This window comes from Oryzias melastigma, linkage group LG11 (genome assembly GCF_002922805.2).
Source record: "Oryzias melastigma strain HK-1 linkage group LG11, ASM292280v2, whole genome shotgun sequence".
Lineage (NCBI taxonomy): Eukaryota > Metazoa > Chordata > Actinopteri > Beloniformes > Adrianichthyidae > Oryzias > Oryzias melastigma.
Window position 1 is genome coordinate 11739161 of NC_050522.1, and position 13491 is coordinate 11752651.

Here is a 13491-nt window from a genome sequence, read left to right on the forward strand (position 1 = left end):
CCTTTGCCCAACCGTAACTGGGTTAGGCTAAAGGCAGGGATAAAAGGAGTTTAGGAAATTGGTGGATTTTTAGCTGGTGTTTCACAGTAGATCTCAGGCCTCCATGCATGAACAAAAAAGGTTCTAGTAAATTGAGGCTGGACATTTGCAATACTAGACCCCTCTAAACAGATTATATCCTAACAAGGTTATCCAAGGTTACGTTAGTTAAGAGTTATTTGGTAGATCTAGACATTCTTTGTAGGTTCTAAGAAGTCTTGTTTGTCCACCAAGACCCCCTTCAAAAGTTTCTAATTGTACAGGGACGGTTCTAGCCAATATTTATTCAATTCTGTTGAGGAAGAGCAAAGGCGTCTTGAGAAAACCATGTTATTAAACAAAGTTTTCTGAAGGCTATAACTAATTGACCATTTGTGTTAGTGAGGAACAACAGAAATAATTGGGAGTCTTTAATGTAAGACTCTGTTTGGTTTGACCTGACACACCTGTGATGAGTGTCTACTGTAAAAAAAACACAGCACTCAAACCCAGTAGAACGGAGACCACTGATGTTTATTGTAGCTTTATCGACCAGGGTAAACACTTCTGTTCCTCGTTTGGAGGAGAAACGTGGACATCCCCGTCATCACTTCTTTGTACTCTGCCCTAGAACATCAAAGGAGCTCTCATCTGCCACATGGATCTGGTGACCACGACACTCCAGTTTTCCTCTCCATCAGTCCGGTGGATGAACTGCTCCTTCATCTGAGAGCGGTTCAGCCAGATTCTACAACAAAACTGGCTTTCCTGTCAGTTCGTGGTCAATCTCAGGCTGTGGTGGAAGCTTTTCTCTGTGGAAAACTAGGAGGGTGTATTGGCAAGCGCCTGGCGATCCAATACGTATTGCAATACACGTTTTATGATACGATACGATACTGTATCCCAACACAGTACCAGACAATATTTCACAATTTTTTTTTAATTATCTGAATATTAAAACATTTTTGCAAAAGTAAAAATGTAAAATATATGTTATTTAATGATCACAACGTTAAGCCACATGTGTCAAAGTCAAGGCCCGGGGGCCGGATCCGGCCCTCCAGGTAATTATATTTTATTGTTATATCTGGTCTGTTGTTATCTTTCGCTTTTTTCTAACACGTATAATTTTGACCAAAAAAATAGATTTTTACTAAAAATATTAAAAGTTATTTAAGGTTTAAATTGATTTATTCTGGAATAATATTCCTACCTGTTTTTATTTATAGTTGTTTGACACCCCTGGGTAAAGCTCTGCACTGTATCTCATAAACAAGCAAATTCCTGGTGCTTTTTTTTTTTGGTAATTTAGGAAATATTTAAGTGGAAAACAAAAGTAAGACTGAACTACATGTTTGCTTTTAAATAACTAATTTAATATCGCCTTGGCAGTATTTTAAATCGATACAAGTATCGTGATATTCAACTGAACCGATATTTTCTCACAGCACTTTGTTGTAGCCAGTCAAAGTTACACAACATTAGCCACTTGCATTCTCCCAGACTCCAAGGACTCCAGCCAAAAACATTGTCTTACCATCTTAGGGTTGGAGAAGATCCTTAAGCTCAAAGAGGGATCCAAGGCGTCGACATGGTCCTCAACAATCAAGAAAAACTTGGTCAAACTAAAATTCCAGCAAAGATATACATATTTTTATACTTAGTTGCACCTCGTGGTCATCCAGTAGCTCTGTGATGGTGGTTTTTCATGGGTTTGGTTGCTTTTGAGGTCGTCTTTGGAGCTATTTTACAACAGGAAATCACTAAAAGCTTAAATGATAAAGACAATATGGATATGATTGTGAGAACCAGCAGCAGTCATCTCCTCCATGTCCTTGAAAACTGGAAGTCAAGAGTGGAGCTTAAAAAGACACTTTGATAGTTAAAAATAATACCAAACAATTAAAATACACATATTTTTCCATAAATTCTAAAGTATCATATTGATCCAGAAAACAACCATTTATCTCTAAAAGCGTCTCTCTGATGACAGCGCTCTTTCTCCCACACTCCTCGACAGCAGCCGTGAACAGAAGCACTCCGAGGAGCGTTGCTGACTTCCTGTCCAGAGCACACAGTGGGGGTGGCAGCTGAGGTTTAGAGAAGCCAGAGAAAACAAATCGCACATCTACTGATGCCACGCTGCTGGCTGCTTCAGACCCGAGAGCTTGACCTTCCTCGTTAAATCCGACCGGCGGAATGGCTCCTCATCTGCTTTTGTCAGCTGAACCGAATCCTCGGGGAGGCCGTTTAAGGTTCATCTCTCCAAGAAGTACCTCACATCGCGCTGCCCCCTCTGAATCATAACCTGCTTTGTGAAATCATCCTCCTCCACATGCTCTAATTTTGCTCTTGAAAAAAAATGTCTCTGTTGAGCGTTTCTCTCTCTCTTTTCTATTTTTTTTTTTTTTTTGCATTTTTATTCACATCTCACCTCTGCAGACACGAGTTACAGACTCTTTTATGTCAAACTCAGAACTGCGTTTTAGTTTGGACATTTTTGTTGTTAATTAGTTGCTTTAAAAGGAAAAAAAAAGCTCTTTTGCTTTTATCCTTTTATCGGATGATCAAGACAATGTTTAAAATTCTATCTAGTTTTATGTCTTAAAAAACTGACACAAAGGTGAGTTTTTAGCCTTAAAGCCAATTTTTTAGACTGACTACCCCAAACTAAAGCCTATAGTGGTTGCCAAAAGAACCAGCAGTTTTGGTACCTCCTCATCTTCATCTCATCAGTTTGAGATTATGCAACTTCATTCAAGCCTAAATATAATCTACATTAAATTAAAATATATATAATGACCATTATAAATAATTTAAAATATTCTCTTATAGAGTAGATGACCTATGAAAATAAATTAAATTGTGTTTTCCTTTAGATATTGTTACAAAAATGAAGTTATAATCATGATAAAAACTTTAATAAAAATGACCAATGATCTATATCTACAGTTGTAATCTCAATGAGAATGTCTTGAAATGAAATATTGTGTTGGCATGTTTCAGAGAACCTCTGAAGTAAGGACATTTGTACTATGCAGCAGTGGATGCGGTTTATTTTTCTATTTTTTTCTATATTTTTTGTGCTTCTTCTTGGAGAACAGCTTTAGAACAAAAGGAAGTATGAAGCTGATTCTTCAACAAAACTGCTTCTTAAATTTGTGAGTGTTTAAACCTGCTGGGATTATCCTGTAACTAACAGTGGTTCCCTCACATTTGTGTGAACCTGTAAATGTATTTGTAATAAATGTGATGCATAAGGCACAAGTGGGGTTTTTGTTCATGCTGTTTTCTCTAAACCAAATCTAAAAAAAACTATGTTGCAATGAGATAGTTTAACCTAAAACTAATGAAAAAAAAATAATCCTAAGTGTTTCCTGCTAGTAATCTCCCCTAACTTGTCCGTGTTTCTGTGCACATTGTGAGCGGTTATGACTCTAAACAGATAATGATGTGACAAGTGAATTATTCAGAAAAGATCCTGTTTTTATGGAGGTTGAAATTTTTCATCTTATTTTTAATTTAATTTTTATTACAAATCTTGTATTTGAATGATAATCGCTGAAAAATACCAAGTCTTGTTATTTTCATCCTAATTTCAAAAACAACCAAGAAGCACCAAACGTTGCAGTTCCTCAAATGACCACTAGAGGCTGGTTTCAGAAGGGAGCAGTTTCTCCTTTAACTTCAATGATTAAAAGTTCAACTTCACACCAAAAATGAAACTTAAATACACATGCTAGCTTCAAAAATATCTCTTACATTTATAGCTTCATTTTCTACTATTTATAACAATGTGGAAAATTATCATTCTAGTGTAAAAGTCGGCAACCTTTCACAATAAAAGAGCCATTTGGTCAAGTACAGACCAAAATCCTACAAATCCTCACCACTTGGAAAATTACACTTTATTTATATTTTTTGTGATCATTATTGTAGTTTATAAGTATTTACAATAATTTAATTAAAGAGATAAATGCATTTGGTTATGAAGTAATATATTATTTTATATATGACAATTTTAATTTATTTTACTTTAACAGCAACACAAGTTCCTTTCAAAATAAAATACATCTTGCGTAAAATAAGACATATATATGATGTAGCAGATTTATAGTCAAACATTGTATATCTTTTTTTTACTTTAGTGTAAAATCACTTTTTTAATCTATACGTGTAAATCCAAATATATACTTTACGAACATCATGTCTAAACTGTAACTAGACAATGTTGTTCAGCAAAAATCCGAATATGAACTTTATGTAGATAGTTTTGCTCAATTATCTGACTTGTTCAAAATCTAGAAAAAACAACTTTTTTTGTCTTTAAAGCTAAAGAGCCACAATGGCGGGTTAAAAGAGCTCTGTGTGGCCGCAGATTCAAGTTGCAGACGCATGTCTAGTATATATATGTCTATAGTTTAAACACTCCATCAATCAAAAAAAGCCAATTTGCTTTTAATGGACAGAAAGTCACATCCTATAAATGTAAAGTAAACTATTCATTAAGGGATGTTTTTAAAATATTTTAAAAGAGAATGAATTTATAGACATATTACTGTCTCTTCCATAATACTAGAGGCAGTAATGAAGTCGTCTCAGTCTTGTGACATCTTCATCGAGGACGTGCATGTTTTGTGAGCTGTGATGTGTATATGGGATGTTTTAGAAGATCATCAGAGTTTTCTTTGATCGGAGAACAGCTGGCAAACTGTTGGTCTGATCTCTGCCAACTCCTCTGGCTATTTCTGCAGAGACCAACATGTAGCTTCTCCATCTGCACTTCCCGCACAGCTTCTCGCCTGAACTCAGGTCAGAGACGTTCTCTCCACTCAAATCTACAGACTCGGAGATGAAATATTTATCTGAAAGATGTACTCGAAGGCAGCTGTCGGGAGTCTATCTGAGGACAAAGCGGCAGATTGGAGGGTTTGAAGTTTTTTATTTTTTAAGTGAAGAGCGACTTCCTGTGTGGAAAAGGAGGTCACCCACTTTACAGATTAGCATTTTTAGACACTAATGTCATAATTTAAATATTGAATAACTACATTAGAGATGAGGATTAAAAAAAAAGTGACATGCCAAAATACAAATAGGAGTTTTGTCAGTGAGTGATGAAACCAGGAGCAAAACAATTAAGTGGGAATGGATTAATAAGGAATCAAGCTGTTAAGAAGTTTAGCATGAGAAAACAATGTTATTGAAGAACTTAGGAAGAAGGGTTTAAACACAAGCAGGAATCAATTCACTAAAGTTCCTGACTTTAGTGCAAGATAGGACTTTAAATATTGCTGGTGATACATAAACAGCCAACACATTCTCATCCCCATGTTGTCATATATTGACATTTGGTTAAGGACCTTTCCATGTCACTTTTTGACGTTTTGGGTGTCCCCAACTTGTCGTTTTTTGACGTTTTGGCGGTTCATAAAATCAAGAGTCCACAACCTGAATGCAGTACTGGATGCTGTATCGGATGCAGAACCGGATGGGCACTGGTCCTCTAGTGCCCATCCGGTTCCGTATCCTAAAACTAAGTCATACATGTCTCATAAAAACAAAAACCACGAGGTGGACTGAACCAAAGACATGGAACATTTAGCCTTAGCTGGTTCTCGTGAGTTCTTGTTGTTCTGGTGTGGTGTAGTAGAGCTGCTCAGAGTGTGCTGTGCTGCCAACTAGAAGTCATTCTTTAAGGTATAAAACAAAAGTAAGATGATGAATGACGCTCACAAATAATTAAATACATATCACCTTGTCAGCATTTTAAATCGATTCAAGTATCGCCAAACGATATATCACCAAAGGGATTTTTCCCTACACCCCTACTCGATACCCACTTTACTATTTTAGTACTTTTTTCCCACTTTTTCTAGATTTGGGCTTTTTTCTTCTTAAGACACTGTTACCGCTACCCTTTTTCTAATTCGTTCACTCTTTTGTTCTCAATCTGTCTCTCATGGCAGAAATGGCCACTGGAGAATTATCATTAAACTAGCAGATATTAAAACGTGTCTGCTCACGTTGTTCACTTATTTTGCACTTTTAAACAATCAAATCTTTATTCATTCAAAAAGGAATGGCAACCGAAAAAATAATTTTTAATTAATTTCACCCTAAATCAACAGATATCCAAAGGCAGCAAAACCTTTTCTTAAATCCTCACATATTTATATATATATTATGTCAAATGCTGAGATTTAACTCAAAAATAGCATTAAATCTGCTGATGGCGTTTAAAAAAATCTGCACATTTTCACTAAAGATCTCCTCATTATTTTTTTTTTTCTAGTCTTGTCCTTTACAGTTTTAGCCAGCGTTGCTCTTTCCCGCTGCCTGTAGCTTTTGCATCAGGATGACTGTTTCCTTGCGAAGGAATATAAGCAGAGCTGGAGGCAGTGCTGTAGAGATTTGCATATCATATCTGTGCTCTTGTTGTTGAAGTCAGCAGTGAGCGATGGAGGCAGAAAGGCCAGAGCTGCAGAAGCTGGACTCCAAACAGGCAATGAGGCTCTGCTAATTTCCCTGCATTAAAAAAAAAAGTCATAATTAACATGTTGGATGCAGAGACTGCAGTCGTCAAGGTAACTGATGACACCGCATTATCGCCTGGCTCTTCTGCACCCTCCACCCCCCCTTCCTTCTAATTCATCAAGCTGCCATTAAGCAGCTTGAAGCAGGGGGGGTGTTGGGGACAAACCCCTCCTAAACTTATTTAAAGCTCCTATTTATTCACTGAATGGAGTTCGCACACCTTTATTAGTCTGGTAACAATGTAGTCAAGCCAATTACCAGGAAGGATAATTATATATCATGATGAAAAGCTTCGAGACGAGTGAAACATGACTTATTAATAACCCGATGAGCACACAGATGTGCGCTTCTCAGAAAGACTCACACAGTTACTGGAAAAAACATGTTATTTTTGGTTATATCCAGTTAATTTTCTGTGTTTTTGCTTCAAAACAGTGACATTTAATTTGAGAAATATTCTTGATTTTTTACAGAATGGGGATTTGACTATGGAAACTGTTTAATTAAAGTGCTTGTTTCATCTAAAATTTAAAAAAAAGGAAAAAAAATCTGCTATGTATTTTTGCCTCAATTAATAAAACAGCCACAGTTTCATAAAACGGTGGAATGAAACATATTGTTTTTCATTTTGAGGTTTCAAAAATGTGGAGTGGTTTCCATTTATTTAAGATAGGGGTCCCAAAACTAAGGCCCGTGGGCCGGATCCGGCCCACCTCCACATTTGGCCCGGCCCCCCCAAACACTATCAGAGACACATGATTTTTTTTCCCGCCAATCTTGCTTTAAGATTGTTTGCTAACACTGCTAGCAAAATAGTGTTATGCTACCAGTGTTAGCTGTTTTCTGCTAACGGAAAACCCTGTTAGCATCAACCACAGGCAGAACTGCTAACAGAAAACATTGTTAGCATCAACCGCAGACAGAACTGCTAACGGAAAACGCTGTTAGCATCAACCGCAGACAGAACTGCTAACGGAAAACGCTGTTAGCATCAACCGCAGGCAGAACTGCTAACAGAAAACGCTGTTAGCATCAACCGCAGACAGAACTGCTAGCGGAAAACGCTGTTAGCATCAACCGCAGACAGAACTGCTAACAGTAAACGCTGTTAGCATCAACCGCAGGCAGAACTGCTAACAGAAATCGCTGTTAGCATCAACCGCAGGCAGAACTGCTAACAGAAATCGCTGTTAGCATCAACCGCAGACAGAACTGCTAACAGAAAACGCTGTTAGCATCAATCAGAGCTACAGAAACAGCCAAGATTGGGAACCATTTGGCGTTTTAACTGTAACCATAATCCTAATCTTAGCCTTTCTTTTTGGGTCCGTGCGGCAAAGAAAAAAGTTCAGCACTGGCTGCACATAGAAAAAAATTAAGTGCAAATATTACCATTGCCATTTTCGTTCGGGCTAGCTAACTAGCATGAGAGACGAATTTTCGCTGTCTTCAACTTTATGAACTGTTGGTTTGAGTGTTTCTAAATTTTTGTCAGTGTAATTTTCAGCGTCAAGTAAAAGCAGTCTGACAGGCGAGCTGACTGTTAGAGGACGCTATGAAGTGGTTGGGAGGTTTAGAGATGTCCTCTAGAGAGGACAAATTAGAAATGCAGGTAGTCTTGAGGATGGGCCTATGTGGGTTACTTTAACTTCATCTGCATGTCCCACTTACAATGTTACAGAAGCACCAAAATGAACATGAATGTGGTGTTTTGTTTAAAAAATTGGGCAGATTCTGGTTTATTCTGTTTTTTTGTAGTAGCCCACATTCATTCACTAGAATAAAACATATTTATGGCTTGTTATTGCGACCCAAAAGCACATTAAGTTTTAATCTAAATTTCTGTATTTTTTGGACTATAAAGAAGCAGATTCGATGCAGAGGTAGAGTGGTCGACCCGTGATTGGAGTATTGCAGGTTCAATTCCCACCCTGCTCACAGATGTGTGGAAATAAACTTGGGCAAGGCTTGATGGGAAGTTTTTCAAGTGAACTGTGTTGTTCTTAGCACCTTCTATCTGCAATAATCAACCTTAACAACACAACAGATAAATCACCTTATTATAACTCTCAACATAGTTCAGTTGTAACACATAAAAATACAAAATAACACTCTTGTTTTTTCAACTCATCATGTTATGAAGCACAGTATGTACCTTTCTGTAGGGTCTTTGACTTTGGTAGTCGGAACACTAACAATTCATCAAACAATGTGACTTTGTAGTTTACCAAAGTTGTTCTAAAACAATTGGACAAGATTTTTGAGAACCACAGAGAGTTAGTTCCAACTCTTAGTTCAACATAGTTCTCCTCTATTAGGTAACTCCAAAAACCTGCAATCTTTCTATTTAGAATATTAATAAACTGCATCCACTGCTGCTTATTAAACAAACTTTTTGGGTACTAAAAATTACTGAGCTAAAATGACAGTTCAAGACATTCTTAATGAATTTCAAGAAGTCATGATGTTATTTCTTACGCAGAAACACTCATGAATTTCACAGGGTGAATGTGGAGACTCCTACTTTTGCTAAGTGCTGCAGCACGGTTCCCTGTGGCCTACTTGGCTTATAACTGACCAATATTTAATGAAGTTAGAGGTTGTCAACATCTTTTAAAAAAAACATACAAAATCAAACTTGGGAACAGAGCAAACTCTGGTTGTAATTGAGGCCATGTTGATTCTATTGTTGCAAGTCGTAAAAGACAAAAAAACATCAACATGACAATAGATATTTTTTCCGTTTACATTAGGTGACTCTTTCATTTTGGTTGTGGATTACTGCTTATTTATTTAAAACAGTCATTTGTTCACATTTTTTGGGCCTATGATTTGGAATTGATACCCCCCAAAAATGTATACAATTTATTGAATCCAGAGACAATAGTTAATTGAAATCACACATCCAAAATGAAGCCTGAAAAGGAACAGGCCTTTGAGAAATCAACAACATAGTGAAAAAGCGATAAAGGTGGACAAATTCAAGTGAGAGTTTTGCCGGTTCATTTCACAGTTCAAAAACACATGACCCAAAGAATGCAGAAATTTTGGCTCGAATTCAGTGGCTGATTGTAAATAATTGTCATGAATAAAAAAATGAAGCATTAAAAATCAAACTCTGAAACCAGCCAGTGCGCGAGTTTATTTTTGGCAAAAAGTATGCATTTATAATGGATAAAGAAATTATTCTCTTTTGAAACTAGCCTCTGGTGGTTATTTAAAGAATTGGCACCTCCTGACTGGCTTTAAATGCAATGTGGGGGCTTGATTTAATCCATTTTTTTAATAAATCAATTTTATTAGATATGTGCATCAGTGTCCGGCCACTATGCTTCTGCATGTACAGTTAAAGTCCCACTCCGATCATCTTTTTGGAAAAATGTTCCCATTTATATTATAAATATGCAGTTTTTATCCCAAACAAAAAAAGAAAGGAAAAAAAAAGCTTTTGCCATTTTCTGGGTCATAGTTTTTGAGGGAGCAGCACGAGTTTAAAAGAAATAGCAGTAGCAATCCCGCTCCCCATTCCCATCACCCATAACTGAGCTAACTGTTTACACTGGTGCAACAAAAATGGTGAAGATACTTGGATCTGTCTATAAAGAAAAGTGGATTTTCATCTGCTTCAGATTTCATTATAGAAATACTCAGAAATGCATTTTAAAGCTACATTTTTTATGCCACAAGAACACAACTTTCAATTTGGGTCTTTGATAAAGTTTTTTTTTCCCATGATCCACATGGTCAGTTAGTGGCTCTTGCTATCAGTTATCTAAAAAGTAGGTCAAATGCGTTAAACATGGCCACACTTCAGAGACCCTCAGTTCTGATCACTGCAGTGGCCCCGGACCGGGTCGGACCGGGGTCCACAGGTGCGCGTAAAGCCACCGGGCCGGCTGATCCAATCACATGTGACCTGTGCAGGTTTCCGCTCCATGATTGGCTGATCGTTTTCAGCACTTTGGGAATGTGAACGTGGGCAAATGCCACATTATCCAATCAATGAGTTGGCGGCGGAACCCAGCGGAGCTCTGTCAAAGTGTTTTCTTTCAGGGGGGGTGGAGGCACAGAGAGGGGGGGATGCAGCATCCGGCGCGGACGCGCAGCGACGCTCGCCACAACGACGGAGCCCAAACAAGGCGACAGACAGCAGCTGAGGGAGATTTTCTAAACGCGTCTTCTTACTGATTTTATACGCCGTTTTCTCTGTTTTTTTTTTTTCTTTCTTTTCTTTTGTCTGTTGACCGTCGAGCAAGGCTTCACTGCGGCGGATCGATACCCCTCATCATTGCTGGGAATTATAATGAGAATGTAGGTGACACATTTCCGCTGGAGTCACGCGGGGACCCCATTGAGGACGGGAGAAAGGTAAAAGCATCATCCCAACTCTCCATTCACTCCAGTCTGCCGTTGCTGTGGTTTTGGGTTGCGCTTTTTTAATGTGTATTGCAAGATGAACTCAAAAGCCACGTTTTCTCCGCCACGGCGCATGTGCGCCTCTGCAATGTTTGCGCACGGCTGATGCGCCTGTTTTTCTCTGCTGAAGGGAAGCAAAACCATGAAAACTGATCCAAACAGAATCCAGATCTGCGTCTTGGATCAGTTTCTCATTTTGCTCTTTGTCTCTTCAAAGGGGAAAATGGTGCCGCATCTATAGGATGAGCCTCCTCTCTGCGTAAAAGGGAGGAGGAGGAGGAGGAGGAGGAGAAGGAGGAGGATGGGTCAGGTATTTCAGTGCTTCTCCGTGCGTGTTGTTGTGGACGATCATCAAACTGCTGCCATACGTGCACACAATACAGTAGCACCGCTGCAGCAGCATGCGCCACCCCTATTGTGCGCATCCACATGTGCACATCTACGCTCCTTTACAGTCACAACCACGTCCGTGGAGGCGCGCACGCCTCGTGAATGCTAATGCAAAAACACTGCAAACTAACTGCCCCCCCCTTTTACGCCTCACCTGCCTCCCCATATCCGTGCACATGTGTGGGAGTGCGTGTAGGAGCGTGTTTGTGCATGAGCTCAGACTGCAGGACGGGAGCAGCACACCTACACCCGCTTCACCTGTCTCCGTTTCCTGTCATCCCTGATTCCAACTCTGTTGTTTGTTTTGTTTGTCCCTGCAGAAAGACTCATGCAACATGTAGTAGGACATTCTCAAACCAGTGTTTTCTTCTTTTTTTCACCTCACTGCATAGCAGATTCTTCCAAAAATGCACACACGTTTCTGCCTCCTGAGGCAGTCACGGGTCTCTTTTTCATTCATCTGTTATAGCCAGTCAGATCAAAACAGCCACTGAGCTATAAAACACAACATTCTTTACTAAAGTAAAAAAGAAAATCCAGAATTCTGTTAGTCTGCATGAAGAAATAAGACTGATAGATTACAGGAGCACAAAAGTGTGAAATAGAAATATCTCATTGATGTTTGAAAGTCTTCTTTGTCGCTTCATTCATGTCTATTTTTCTATTCCCTAAAAGGTACAACCATCTATTCCATTACCTGGAATCAGGTCACTTCGGTTTATAGGACAAATTTGGGATAAGAAAGGTCGGACTTGCTAAAAAAAAATAAACACTTTATTCTGGAAAAAGTATTTTCTGTCATAACTTTTTATTAGTTTTAAGTTGTTAAATGAAATTACTTTTCTAATGAAATGTTTAAGCTTACACGCCTGACATCATCTGTAAATTATACAATTAACCCTAAAGTGTAGAAGATTCTAGGGAAACACTTTATAATAAGATTCCTTAACAAGCTTTATTAACACATTATCAAAAATTATTATTTTGTTTATAAGGTGTTAGTAAGACATTTATTAGCACAATAAGCAAAATAAGGTTAGTAAGATTCATTAATAATTAACCTTATTCGGCTTATTGGACCATTGTCCACGAAGGCCAAATTAATAAACTGCTTACAAGCTTAACATATGTATTATATCTTTATCAAAATTTTGAGAGTCTTGCAGAACCTGCTATAAAGTGTTACCGATTTTTGAAAAGACACTTTTCTTAAAGCTTAAAACACAAAAAAACATAACTGTTTTCAGTTAAAATAAAGTTATTTTCCCAAGCAATATGGTGGACTTCCTGTTCTGGTCATGGACTTCTGGTTCCGGTTACATATTCCAAAATGACATCGCGCAGGGACTTAAATGCAAGTTTTCAGCAAATTTGGGGTTGTAGCTGCAGAAGTTTTAAAGAAAAGTTAACATTCTATGGTGACTGGATGATTTTTTTAAAACATTGGTCACTGGTTGTCCGGGCTCATTTGGAGGTTGACCAATGGCAGTCCAGTGACAGGCATCATCACAATAATTAATGGGAGGGAGTTTTAAGTCTGTGACTAAAAACTGGTTTAAGCTTGTAACCAAGTGGTTAACCCCTTCTTTCCTTAAGTTTTTACCAACTATATAAAATATTCTTCTGTGTTTTTTTCTATTCTAGATGATACTAAAGTAAGAGGAGTCCTGTATGTTACAAATTAGGCGTGAAGGAGCTAAATGTTATTTTCACCAAATGTTTTGACCTAATTGCCATTATAATCTCACTTTTCTGCTTGTTTACTTATTTTTTTTATTAATCCTAAGGGAATTAAGCTTTTCTGAAATGAAACAGACATTGAATTAAAGAACTAAAACTGCAACAAAGAAATATATTAATCATAAATTAACCCTTTTTGGGAAAATTTTCTTATTTCCTTCCTACACCTATAGGTCATTTAGTGACTCAGCATACATGTTTTAACCAAAATGTGACTTTATTGTTATTCAGATAATCAGAAAAGTGAATTTATGTAGGACAGTTTGTGATTATATTCTGTCATAATTAGGTCTTTTTTTTGGGACACAACATGATAAACGCCAAATTAATTCACTTAAAATAACATTAAGTGGGAGTGAGGAAACATTTCTACACTCTGCAAATGAACTGTTG

The 13491-nt window shown here is 37.7% G+C and overlaps 1 protein-coding gene across 2 annotated transcripts in view; it reads left to right on the forward strand.

Annotated features, from left to right (window-relative positions):
- Positions 1–10422: 10422 nt before the first annotated feature.
- Positions 10423–13491, forward strand: part of shisa7b (shisa family member 7) — a 45520-nt gene continuing 42451 nt past the window's right edge. For both annotated transcript variants that reach the window (XM_024296674.2, XM_024296683.2), the window contains exon 1: positions 10423–10920. The gene's annotated coding sequence lies outside the window, so the exon portion shown is untranslated. The remainder of the gene's footprint in view (positions 10921–13491) is intronic.